Genomic DNA, 13,060 nt, shown 5'->3' on the forward strand with positions numbered 1-13,060 from the left:
AACTGTGCTGCGTTGTTTTGAACTATGCTGGATGTTTTTGTGTGTAGTAATAAAACTAAATAATATAAACATATGTCCAGTCATGAGACATCTGAAATGTCTCATGTGCTTTCAGTGCAAACTGTGGCTCTGCTGATCTGTGCACAGTTTAAACACAGAATAATGCAGGTTTTTACTTAAAGAGAACGAGAGAAAAATGTACCACTGATGTGGCAGAGGGAGGTAATTGTGCACTCCTGATCCAGGTGTGACCCGGCTGTGCAGTCGTAGAAAAACACGTGTGATCAGATGAGGGTTCAGAGGAACTCTGAAAATATATTTTCTTTTTTCCTCTCTCCTCACGTCTTTAGTGGGATGGACTGAGAGGCCAGGAAAAGGAAACGTGGATGCGACAAAGAGAATTAGCATGAAAGTGTTTTGATAACTCTACAAATCCCTCCTTTCACACCATTTATTGGTGTGAAATCACTATTAGACTTAGCAAATCTACAGTTATGTAACTGAAAATAAAAACATTACATAGGCCTACGCATCAAAATATGACCCCAAAAAATTTAGATATTTTAACAAAACAAGTTGTAAAATGAAATTAAGATTTATGCAAAGAAATCATCTTCCTCTATTTGTAGAGTTTAAAAAGTTACAACAAAGCTGATATTTCTTACCAAGGGTATTTCAGTGTCCTCTGTCTTCTAAAAATGTAACCTGCTGGGTTTTCGGCCAGACGATTGCATCAGAATATTGATTAAACCATTGTTTGAATCCTCTTTGTAACGTGAGGAAAACTGACACCTCTTTGTTTAGTGCCAGAAGGACTGTTTTGTTTTAACTGTTTCATTGACACTTAAGATAGGGTGTCAACCATTTTGTAGACAAGCCCTGTTGTTCTCTATGATTAGTTTAGAGCAAAAGACTGTTTATTCCTGTAGATTGAAGGGGGTTTTAGGTCTGGGATTGGCAATGGTACACCCTTCCTAATTGGGTGACGAAAAAGTTAATCAAACGACCAACGGCTATGGACCTGAGCCATTTGGAGGAAAATGGACCCGCCCACATACCTGGAGGATATTAACAATTCATTTTGTAATTATCAGGACTGTAGGCTGTGGATCTGGGAGGAGGACCTACTTTTCAGTCCACTGCAGTGTTATTTGTTTGTTCTGTAATGCCATCTCTTTATTCACAAATTTTTTGTAATTAAATCTTTTTGTTAATTTTAATTTGGACCCAGCCTCTGCTTTCTCAAAATCTGAAAACGCAACAAGGCCTATTATGACACTATTATTCAGAAAAAAGTCACATTAAGAAGTAAGCTCTTTGCATGATTCGAACCTGGACCTCCTGAATGCAGGACAGCCATATTGTGTTAGGATTTAGTTTGGTGCTGTTGTTTTTGTCTGTGTTTATTTGATATTGTCATGGTTTGGAGTTTGGTAGTCTAGTTTATTATTTCGTTCATTTGCCTTAAGTACTGTCTTGTCTCATCGTGTTTCCTTAGTTCTGTGTCTCAGTTCATGTCTTAGTGTTTTCTCCAGTTCTCTGTAGTTCTGTTATTTTGTCCATGTTTGTGCTGTATTCTGTTTAATCTTAGTTCAGTCTGTTTTCCCTGTTAGTTGTTAGTTTATTGGTGTCTCTGTCTTCCCTGCTGTCTCTCTGTGTCTCGTTAACCTTGATCCCCGTCACCTGTGTAGCTCCCGCCCTGCTCGTTACCTCTGTGTATAAATGTCTGGTGTTTCTGTTCATTCCCTGTCCGGTCATTGTTGTGTTCAGTCGCTTTGCAGTGTGTTATGGTTGCCATTTGTCTTGCCTGCCTGTTTCCAGCCTGTACTTCTTTTGTTCTTTGGATTAAGGATCTTTCCTCGTTTCTCTGGATTTTCTGTTGGTTTCCCGTTTGTTTGGATTCCCTGGACTTAGCCACTACATTGTAAGTGTGCACGCTTTTCATTGGATTAAACCCTTTCCTGCCTCACCACACACACCGCATGACATATTGCTATTGTGTTCCTAAGAGAACAGTTACTGTTGGAACTATTACTAAACGTCTCTTTCTCTGTCAAATTCCATTGTGGTTCACTTCCGTTGTGGCTTTTGTATTTGGCCTGAGACCTACGGGCCCCGTAGTTATCTACACTGAAGACAGGTGTGTGTGTGTGTGTGTGTGTGTGTGTGTGTGTGTGTGTGTGTGTGTGTATATGTGATTTTCCCATCTGACAGCTTTGTGAGAACCACAGAACCACAGGAGAAAAATAAGAACGAGACCGAAGTTTATTATTATTATTATTAGTAACCACAAAACAACATGAAGTTATGATTAGATTCTGTAGAAATATATGAAAAATACAATGAAACAGGTAACAGTGCTCTGCTCAACTGGACATCAGTGGTTGGACTGGTGTGAAGGTGTGAAGGTCTACCTCAGTGAAGAGTAGACGACCTCTGGCTCTGCTGGAAACTCTGAACACACAAACAGTTCAAACAACATGAGACAAAGAAACTCTGTCACCAGACAACAACTCTGCTTCTGAATCTGTTGCAAGGAAACATTTTTTGGGCTGTTCAGAGTGAGTGGGGAAATATCAGATTAATTTAAGTACTTCTCAGTTTACTACATTTTTAGAAAGCAGAAATTGTCAACAATGTTACATCTTTAGTCTTCAGACTAAAAGAGCCATATTTAGCCTGCTACTGCCGTCAGTAGAGATGCAACGATTACATTTTTCCTAACAGATTCAGATTTTTCTTTCTTCTAACAACTATAACTGACAGCATATACAATTTTCTCTCTTTATTAGGATCCCCATTAGTAATCATTTTGACAGGGATTCATTTAACTATCTTCATAATAAAACTCACTTTTAAATAACTTTTTAAACCTGCAGCAGGTTTCATGAAGGTAAGTTTATATTCTGTATTGTAAAATCATTTTTTTTTTACAGCAGCAGGTGAGTCGCGTGTGGAGGAAGCTGTTAATTATCAATCAATACCCCCCTGATGACGAATAACCCACAGGTGTGTTCAATGTTGCTTTACCTGGTCCGTGCTTTCAAAACATCCACCGTGTCCGTGTTGAGCTTGATTAATTGAGAGAGAGAGAAGGGGGGGCTGTGCAGCCTGTGCATGACCATTAGTGTAAAGGAGAGCTATTAACCTGCTTTTCTAGTCTTATATTGTAGTTCTATGAATCTATGTGGCAGCTTTGTGTGATTCAAAGTTCAAAAAAATATTTGTTTCTTCTTATACTGACTCTTCATTTCAGCCTCTGTCTGAAACAAGCTGTAGATGATCCTGTCTTTGACTGAGGTTACATGTATGCGGTAACCCAGTAGCATATATTTATCAAGTCAATTCAAATTAGCTTTATTGGCATGAATGTGTAACAACAATATTGCCAAAGCATCATACAAACTACATAACCGCATACAATATTTTTATCCTTATCTAACTTCATGGTGAATCATCTCAGAGTTAACATATTAACAAACAAGAAACCAACATGCAGATTACATAGTTCTAGTTAAAAATGATTTCTTTACAGTATGTCAGTATAATACTTATTCTTATTTATTTTAAAAGCCGCAAAGCCATTTAATGTTGTAATATGCACGTTTGCATTGTTATTTATGTTTATATATTTGTTAAATGTCTGTTTTATTATCGTATAACACAATTCACGTCTTTGAAAAAGTAGAATAGATAAACTAGCAGGTTATAGAAATCAAACTTAATGCAATCTGACTCCACTGTTGCATGACATCCAAATATGTGGCCAGTTGGTTTTTTGTGTGTATAAAAACTATTTTTTTACTCTAATTTTGAATTTATAAAACTGGTAATAATACTTAACTGTACACACTAATATTTTAACTGAGCGTCAGCTGTCTTGGATTGATGAGGTCATCAAGCAATAAATATTTGGAAAACAAGAGAGTAACCACGGTTACAGTGTTGGTATCAATCTTCTGACACTGTCCTCAAATGACTTGGAGAACGTAACCATGATATATTAAGCCCAAATGGAGTTAAAGTAACTGTACACAAATGTGGACATGATGCATGAAAGGGTTAATAAATAAAGAGCAGCTGTACCTCTCGTCCTTTGTGGTCTGATGGCTATTTGTCCATAATTGACGTCTCCTGCTCTTACTGCTGAGTAGACTGCAGCTGGATCACTCTCTGGAAAACAAAACACAGAAATTACATTACTGCAAATACTACAACTGATACCAGTGGTGTTAGTACATTTACTGCTGTACTAGTAGTACTGCAACGCATATAATACATGTAGACCAGTAATAAGTTTTATTAAAGGCTTCATAAATGACAGCAGAGCTGAAAGAACAAATATAACTGGAAAGTATTTGGCTGGAAAAGGAAGTTGGCTGCTCGCTTCTATTAATGCAAGTTCACACATTTCAGCAGAAGTCAGAATATAGACACGTCACCATCAGCTAAAACAGATCCCCCTATAGTGAAAAACCACCAGCATCAGACCAGAGTTCACTGAAACCAACAGGAGGAAGTTTCTGTGGTTTAATGTGCAGAATGGAAAAAGTATCTTCGTTCTGCTGAGTCCATCTTCTCTTTAATTTAAATCACTTACACACTTAATGTAATAACATTAAAACAAACATACATAATAATGTTTGAGTAAAACACAACAGTAAAACATTTTACACATATTTAGATCCTGTTTATGAGCAGAATGTACAGAGAAATGTAATTCTGCATATTTATAATTTATGTATGTTATTTTTTAAATGAACAGTCCTGCAGTGAAACATGTTCAGAGACACGTTCAGCTGAAGTTCTGTTTTTCTCAGAAATAGTAAACTGGACGACCACAGATCTGTTATCTTCTGTTAACAGATTCACCACAGGACACAAAACAGACTCACATACAACACATCAACAAAAACAGACTACGGTCTGAGACTTGGGGAAGTAAAACGATAAAATAAATGTAGTTTGACCAGGTCTCATGTGAAAGGTTTGTGTTAGTGTCCGATGTGTAATGTAAATTACATAAAATCTAAAAATAGAGAAAAATGATGATTTCAGAATAAAACTCATCAAATTACCAAAATATTTTTTTGTACTTCAGACCATCACTGACACAATTCATTATTTAGTCCCAAACATTTAGAAATGTTCACAGTAATCCTCATAATTCATAATGTCCTCTCCTTTAAAAATGTCCTGACTTTCTGAAACAATCTTTACTGACCTAAAACTAATTCTGACCCCAACACAATAAATAGCCTTATTATTTTAAAGAGATAGACAAGATGTTATCATATTGTATATTTTTTTTTAGTTTCCAAAAAACTAGACTTTACTCAAATTTCACAATGTGGACAATTTACAGAAATGTCCTCAACTTTTAAAGGTGGGGTGGTGATGGAGCAGTGAATGAGACACATACCTTTGGTGTGAAAGACCCGGGTTTGAATCCACTGTGAGACACCATTGTGTCCCTGAGCAAGACACTTAACCCCTAGTTGCTCCAGAGGCGTGTGACCTCTGACCTATAAAGCAATTGTAAGTCGATTTGGATAAAAGTGTCAGCTAAATGAATAAATGTAAAGTTCTGCCTGTCAGACTGGATTCAGGGTTATAGGCCTTAATGATCCTGAGTACAACTGCAGAGCTCAGATGTTTGATTCCCTGTAGCCGTCTCTCTCTGCGGCTTGGTCATGTATTATAACAAACCCTATCAGTTTCATAGTGGTGGGAAGACAGTGAGGGATCTCATCTTTTTTTAAAGTGCTGTATAATTAAATGTTCCTCTCGCTTCCTTGTCAGGCTTGAACCCTCAAAGTTGTCTCTAGTGGAACTTGCAAAAAAACTGCTACCAGGAACCACAACAGAGAAATTAACAGCAGGAATCACAAACCACTAAAGTACATCCTACACACCTTTTGGGCCATGAAAACCACATAAACATCATCCTGTTTTCTTCTCTAACAGATATTCTAGAGTTGGTTCACGATGGAAACAAAGAAGAGCAGCTGTACCTCTCGTCCTGTTTGATTTGATGTCTTTGATGACTATTTGTCCATAACTGACGTCTCCTGTTCCTCTCACTGTTGAGTAGACTGCAGCTGGATCACTCTCTGGAAAATAAAACACACACAGCTGATACCAGTACTGTTAGTACTACGCTACTACGACTGCAGCAGCCATTGTACAAAAAGTATTTAGATTAATATGATCCTATTATAATATATATTTCTGTACAGTATTTGAATAGGACATAATAGAAAATTTATTAATATGGCAGAAAATATCAGAATATAGCTGAAGACAGACGTGTAGGAGTTAAACTGAAGAACATTTTACATTTTGACAGTTTTTTTCTTGTTCACACTGCTGCTGCTGTGAAAGCTGAAAAGAGACCAAACACAAGTGAAGCTGATTTATCTGAGTCGAACGACCACAGAGCTGCTGGCTGTGATCAAGATCAACGTGTTCTGCACAGGATGAACATGTTGACTCTTTCTGACTTTGTTTTTAGCACCTTGGACTGTGAGAAACAGCATTTTGTTCATGTATACTCAGTATGTGGATGAAATATAAATAAATAGAATAAATTAACTTGATTTCAGGACGTCACACAAGCTGAATTATTTACTGTGTTACAGTGAAACTTTGAATTTAAAATTTGTATTTTTTATTTAAAGATCCATATAAAATATTGGTGTCACTTCAATATAAACATATTGTGACATGGGGAAAACATTTTTTCCTTGTGTGCTTTTGCAGATACAAGCTTCATGAACTGAATTCACTGATCTGCAGCTACTCAGGAATATATGGTGAAAACAGTTCTAGGTGGGGCTGAGCCATATTCAGTCAGTTTCAGGTAACATCCCAATACAGTTTAACAGAAACTGCAGGACACCAGCGCTCTGTCAAGTAGTCAGTGATTATTTAATGCCACTGTTACAAAGTTGATGCATTCTTAAACACAAACATAAACAGTCTGTTGCACAAACAGTAACATTAGCAGTGCTGACTGAAGTTTTCAAATCCTTACCTTAAGTAAAAATATATAAAGAACTACAACAGATGGAAGAAGCTTCCCGTTGGGACCCTACATGCAGATTTCTGCAGAAAACATTTACATTTATTCATTTAGCTGACGCTATTATCCAAAGCGACAAGTGCCTCTCCTACAAATGCGTGCAGGTCAGAATTAGTTTCCACTGATAATAGTGGCACTAAACTTCCTGATGCACCTCAGATCAAGTCCCCAAGACTCTTAAAACCCAAGAGCTGAACCCAGAAAATAGTTCTTTATGCCTGCTAATCCTGAAACTAACAAACCCTGCAACATGTCATACAAACCTTTCTCAAGACAGCACTGCTTTACAAACACCAATTAGAATAAACCAAATGAACACTCATAGCTAAAAATACTAAATGCTAAAAATACTTGTTTAAACATCAGGAGGAAGAGACAAAAAACACACTAGTTATCTGGTCCTAAACTAAAATTAAAGGGCTGGATATCTATTTTCATCATTTCACCAGGGGTGTCTGTATTGAGCAGGTCAACGGCTGTGCCAGAATTTTTTTCAATTAAACAAAGATAAAACTGAAGTTATTGTTTTTGGAGCCAGGGAGGAACGATTGAAAGTCAGTGCTCAGCGTCAATCTGTAATGTTAAGAACCACAAATCAAGCCAGAAATCTGTAGTCATGGACTCAGACCTGAATCTGAGGAGACACATTAAGACAATTACAAAGTCAGCCTACGATCACCTGAAGAATATATCAAGGATTAAAGGACTTATGTCTCAGCAGGACCTGGAAAAACTTATCCATGCATTTATCTTCAGTCGACTCGACTACTGTAACAGCATCCTTACAGGGCTCCCTAAGAAATCCATCAGACAGCTGCAGCTGATTCAGAACGCTGCTGCTCGAGTCCTCACTAAGACCAAAAAGGTGGATCACATCACTCCAGTTCTGAGGTCTTTACATTGGCTTCATGTATGTCAAAGAATTCATTTCACAATCCTGCTGTTAGTTTATAAAGCACTAAATGGTTTAGGGCCAAAATACATTTCTGATCTTCTGCTTCGTTATGAACCATCCAGACCTCTCAGGTCGTCTGGGATCAGGTCTGCTTTCTGTCCCCAGAGTCAAAACTAAATAAGGAGAAGCAGCGTTCAGTTATTATGCTCCGTATATCTGGAACAAACTCCCAGATAACTGCAGGTCTGCTGAAACTGTCAGTTCTTTTAAATTAAGACTGAAGACTTTTCTTTTTACCACAGTTTTTAATTAAATATTTAAGATTTTTCTTTTTACTGATAACTTACACTGCACTCTCAGCCCCCCGACCCACAAAGCTGGCAAGGTGCTTGACCTCCTTCTTGTCCGAAACTGTGCCACAGAGTGCCTAACAGTCACACCTCTACATGTGTCAGACCACTATTTCATTCAGTTCACGGTATGTCTACAGGAACAGCTCATTCTTCCAACACCATTGGTTTCACACCGCCGCAACCTCCACAACCTCCACAACCTCCACAACCTGTCTGCCGCTCACTTTGCCTCAGTGGTAGCTTCCGCTCTACCCTCCCTCAACACATTTTCCTCACTTGAGGTCAATGATGCCGCACAATCTCTGTGCTCTACGCTAAGCTCGTGCCTGGATATCCTGTGTCCTCTATCCACCAAGCCTGCTCGCCCAAACCAGCCCCACCCGTGGCTAACTGATACCATCTGTGGGCCCCCGCCGAACTTAAGGGCTACCAATAGCTCCTGTCCTCCTTCTCAACAAGCATCAGTGCTGCCAAAACTGCGTTCTATAATGACAGAACAAGCAGTGCCACTGACTCAAGGACATTATTTTCCACTTTTAAAGCGCTACTAAATCCTCCTCCACCTCCACCACCCACAAACTTGTCTGCTGATACTTTTGCTGCCTTCTTCACAGGCAAAGTGGAGGCTATAACTAGCCAATTCTCTGAAACACTCAACCTCAACCATTGTAGCAGTCCTACTACATCTTTCCTCTGCCCTCCCAGGTCAGTGGTTGTTCACTCTCCTCTCACAGAGAGCAAAGTATCAGAACTCTTGACCCGTAGCCGTCCAACTACATGCCCGCTGGACCCGATTCCTACGAATCCCTACGATTCCCTTATATAAGCATCTGCTCTGCAGGCAGAATAACAAAGCATAAGATTGAAATATCCAGTGTAATACATTTTTTATTACAATGTTATTACAACCAACATCATCAAATGTATAATTAATGAATTAATCGATGTAAAATGAGTGAAAATTACGTTAACAGCTTTTGATCAGTACATAAACCTAATGCTCAACACCAAGAAATGGCATGACGGGATTCCATAATGGTTTGATGCTGCTTCAAGGCAACATTTCCATTTGAACTATTTTCCATTATATAATTATCAAATAAATTATATTAAACAATTAATAATGCAACTTTACTCACTTATTATTGTGAATATAATTTTTCTGGGTCAAAAATATATTTTGAGGGCAGTGTAATGCAGCAGTAAAAAGATGGGCGCCAGAGCATCATGTGACAAATTTTAAGACTGCTACTGGTTTCCTTAAGGCCCTGTAACTGTTTTGAAGTAATGCATCATATTTTGTGATGTTTGGTGGAGGTGTACAAGGGCAAAAAGGGTATGTTGCCCAGAGGCAACAGCGTACCATAGAGGAACTTAATAAATTAAGAATAATCCCAGGAGAACGACAGATGGCAAACATTGTTGCCAAGTATGTGTCCTTGTGTCCCAACCTGAGGGACAGCGAGTGACTCAGCCAACAATATGCGTGGCAGGTTACATCTAGTTCACTGTTATTTTTAGTTTACGTTCTGTTTTTTTTTGTAATTTATAACTGCTAAATTGAATGGTCTTGATTGGATATATCTTGTTATGTCATTGTTATGTTATATTGAAATGTAAACTTTTGGCAAAATTGTGTAAATAAAACATTCATGCCAATAAAGCACACTGAACTGAACTGAACTAAATGATCAGGAAAATGTACTTGAAGTATTAAAAGTAAAAGTACTCAAAGCAGAAAGCAAAATGTGCCTTGTGACTTTCATACTATTATATATTGATTATTATTATACATTAGATTATTATTACTCATGCATTAATGTAGTTGGTTGAGGTTGAACTGTTTTGTCTCAGGCTGCAAGTAATGATTATTTTCATTGTGGATTAATCTGCTGATTATTTTCTCCATTAATCGATTGTAAAAACAGTGAGAAATGTTCTCACAGTTACCGAAAGACAATTACCATAGTAAACTAATGTACCAGCTGTCTATAAACTGTTGGGTAGTTTCATTTATAACAAATATTTATGTGTTTTGTGTGTTAAAATCTTTCTTTGTAAAGTAACTAACTGATTAAATGTAGTGAAGAAAAAAAGTATAACATTTCCCTCTGAGATGTGGAGTAGAAGTAGAAGGTGCCAAAAAAAAGTACAAATACGTCTAATTTGTATTTGAGCAAATGTACTGAGTTACTATCCATCACTGAACATAACAAACACACTATTAAGTCATAATATCACTGAAAAGTGCCATATATTGCTGAATGATGTCTCGTGCTAAGGTCAACTATGTACAATGAAAAGGTGGGTAAGGGGAAAGTGTGTGTGTGTGTGTGTCTGTGTCTGTGTGTGTGTGTGTGTGTGTGTGTGTGTGAGAGACATGTTATTTGTATTTTGTCCTTCTGTCTTCATCAATATGGCAGCAAATATCAGCATACAGCTGAATTTAACTGGAATGCAATTCACATTTTGGCAGTATATTTCTTAAGACTGCTGCTGCTGTGAAAGCTGAATATAGATGAACATGTCGACTATTTGTGAATTTATTTTAAACACCATGGACTGTGGGAAACGACATTTCATTAATTTGTATACTCGGTATGTGAATGAATGAAAAATAAACAATCTTGAACTTGATGTCAGGACGTCAAACAGACTACGGAATTATAAAGTTTATGAAAGTGAAGTCCAAATGTGAGTCAAAATATTGACTTAAATATTAAGATCCATGTCACAAAATGGAAAAGAATAAAGGGTAATTTACTATTTACATTAAATAAACAAATCAATAATAAACACATAAGCTTACTCACGCTTATGTGTTTATCAGAGCATTTACAATTCATTCATTTTATATCTTTATTATTATAATATTTATTTTTAACAGTCCTGCAGTGAAACATGTGCAGAAACACGTCAGGCTGAAGTGTTTTTATCAGAAAGAGGAAACTGGACGACTGCAGAGCTGCTAGCGTCTGTTTGCAGATTCACCACAGGACACAAAACAGACTCACATGCAACAAACACAAGGGTGTGAATTTAATCTAACGGGGGGGGGGGGGGGGGGCTTGTAGAGAAAGAGTTTGTAACTTGTTATTATTTTTACGTCCAGAAGTGTTAATAGAAATGTATCAACAGTAAAATGTGACTTTAAATGTGAACTGCAGCACATGGAGTCTGTGACTAACCTTTAGGTTTCCTGTGGAGGCATCGTCTCACCAGTAGAACCAGAAGAACCAGTACAACCAGAACACAGAAAGATAGAACAGTAGACCACAACAAGGGGAGAGGAGGAGAGGAGTAACCAGGAGGAAGGGTGGTTGAGGAAGAGGAGGGGGAACCAGGAGGAGAGGGGGTTGAAGGAGGACTTGTAGTGGTGGGTTTCACTGAAATGAACAAGAAATTATAATTAAAGGCACAGAAAATAAAATAAATGGACAATTTATTCATCATGCTAACAGAAAGACACAGAAGTAAATTCATAATGTCAGTCTGGTTTAGAGTTAAAAAGACCACAAATCAAACGGTGGATTGAACTCTGACAGATTTCACTCTTGTTTCTTTGCAGATTGCAAAGTTAGAAATGTTGTCACATCATGAATCATCTCTGCCGTCCTGAAACCTGCTGAACTCAATGTAGAAAACAAAACCAGGTCAGTTTGAGAATTATCTTTGAGCTCCTCACCTGTGACAGAGATCCAGCTGGATGGAGACTCTCCACGACCTCTGATGTCACACTTGTAGAGGCCTTCATCAGACTTGTTAACATGGTGGATGGTCATGTGACCTGTAGGCTCAGTCCTGATGAGGGAGCCATCTTTATAGAAACCAGCTGGGAGGTTGGAGGGAGGGGTCTTTGTTTTACAGTGCAGAGTGACATCATGTCCCTCCATCACAGGGAGGACAGGACTCTGCAGGATCACTGGTCCACCTCAACACAGAGACAAACTACAGCATTTCATCATTTACACACAGCTTCATCAACACTAACTCCACAGTCTGATCTTACCAGTGACAGTGATGTTGATGGTGTTACTGGTTGCTCCCTCTCTGGACTCACACCAGTAAACTCCACTGTCCAATGGGGCGATGTAGCTGATGTTACAGGAAGAACCAGCTGATGTTCCCCAGCCAGCTTCACAGAGTCCTGGATCCTCTGGTTGTGTTCCTCCTCAGCGTCCATCCAGCAGAGCTGTCGTCCTCCTCACAGCTCAGAGAGACAAACTCTCCTTCAAACAGCTGAGAGCTGCTGGGACTCACAGTCAGAGAGGCTGGAGGGGATACGTTACATTTTTGGTGAAATGACCAAATGTCTCACAGTAAAATCTTGACACTTTGTTGGGAACGACAGGATATGCTAAACTAATCAGCACCATGTGGTTTCTGACACACTGGGCAACAGTATTTTTCAACAGCACAGTTGGCTTGAAGTAATTAGCTCAGGGAAAAGGACCAGTCTTTTATTGTCATTAATTATTTCCAACCAGCCCAGAAAGAGAAATAGTTTTTTAACCATTTGTTAATTATTAAAAACAACAATAATGGAAATACAATCATTTATTTCATTTATATTGTTGGACAGAATTAAGGGAGGAATTGATGATGACTGACTGAAGATTCAAATTTTGCACCTGCTGCATTATGAAGATTCACTATATTTTTGGATGTGATTTTTATTTGTTAAATTGAGTTATTTATGTCATGTATTTTTAAATTTAAGGTGCCCTT

The 13,060-nt window shown here is 38.1% G+C and overlaps 1 protein-coding gene and 1 long non-coding RNA gene across 4 annotated transcripts in view; both read right to left on the reverse strand.

The window, feature by feature from the left end:
* Positions 1–11,673, reverse strand: part of LOC119911721 — a 62,092-nt gene extending 50,419 nt beyond the window's left edge. Inside the window, exons 1-4 of one of the 2 annotated variants that reach the window (XR_005446007.1) lie at positions 11,521–11,673; positions 6,015–6,113; positions 4,087–4,173; positions 2,281–2,454 (exon numbers count right to left, since the gene is read on the reverse strand). This is a non-coding gene — a long non-coding RNA (uncharacterized LOC119911721). Of the gene's footprint in view, positions 1–2,280; positions 2,455–4,086; positions 4,174–6,014; positions 6,114–11,520 lie in introns of those variants that run through there. The other variant, XR_005446006.1, reaches the window with a different exon arrangement.
* Positions 1–13,060, reverse strand: part of LOC119911718 (titin-like) — a 305,379-nt gene that overhangs the window by 257,129 nt on the left and 35,190 nt on the right. The gene's annotated exons all lie outside the window — the stretch shown is intronic.

Source organism: Micropterus salmoides, unplaced genomic scaffold (genome assembly GCF_014851395.1).
Source record: "Micropterus salmoides isolate LMB-PRFRI ecotype aquatic unplaced genomic scaffold, ASM1485139v1 Ms_hic_scaffold_2, whole genome shotgun sequence".
NCBI classification, from domain to species: Eukaryota; Metazoa; Chordata; class Actinopteri; order Centrarchiformes; family Centrarchidae; genus Micropterus; species Micropterus salmoides.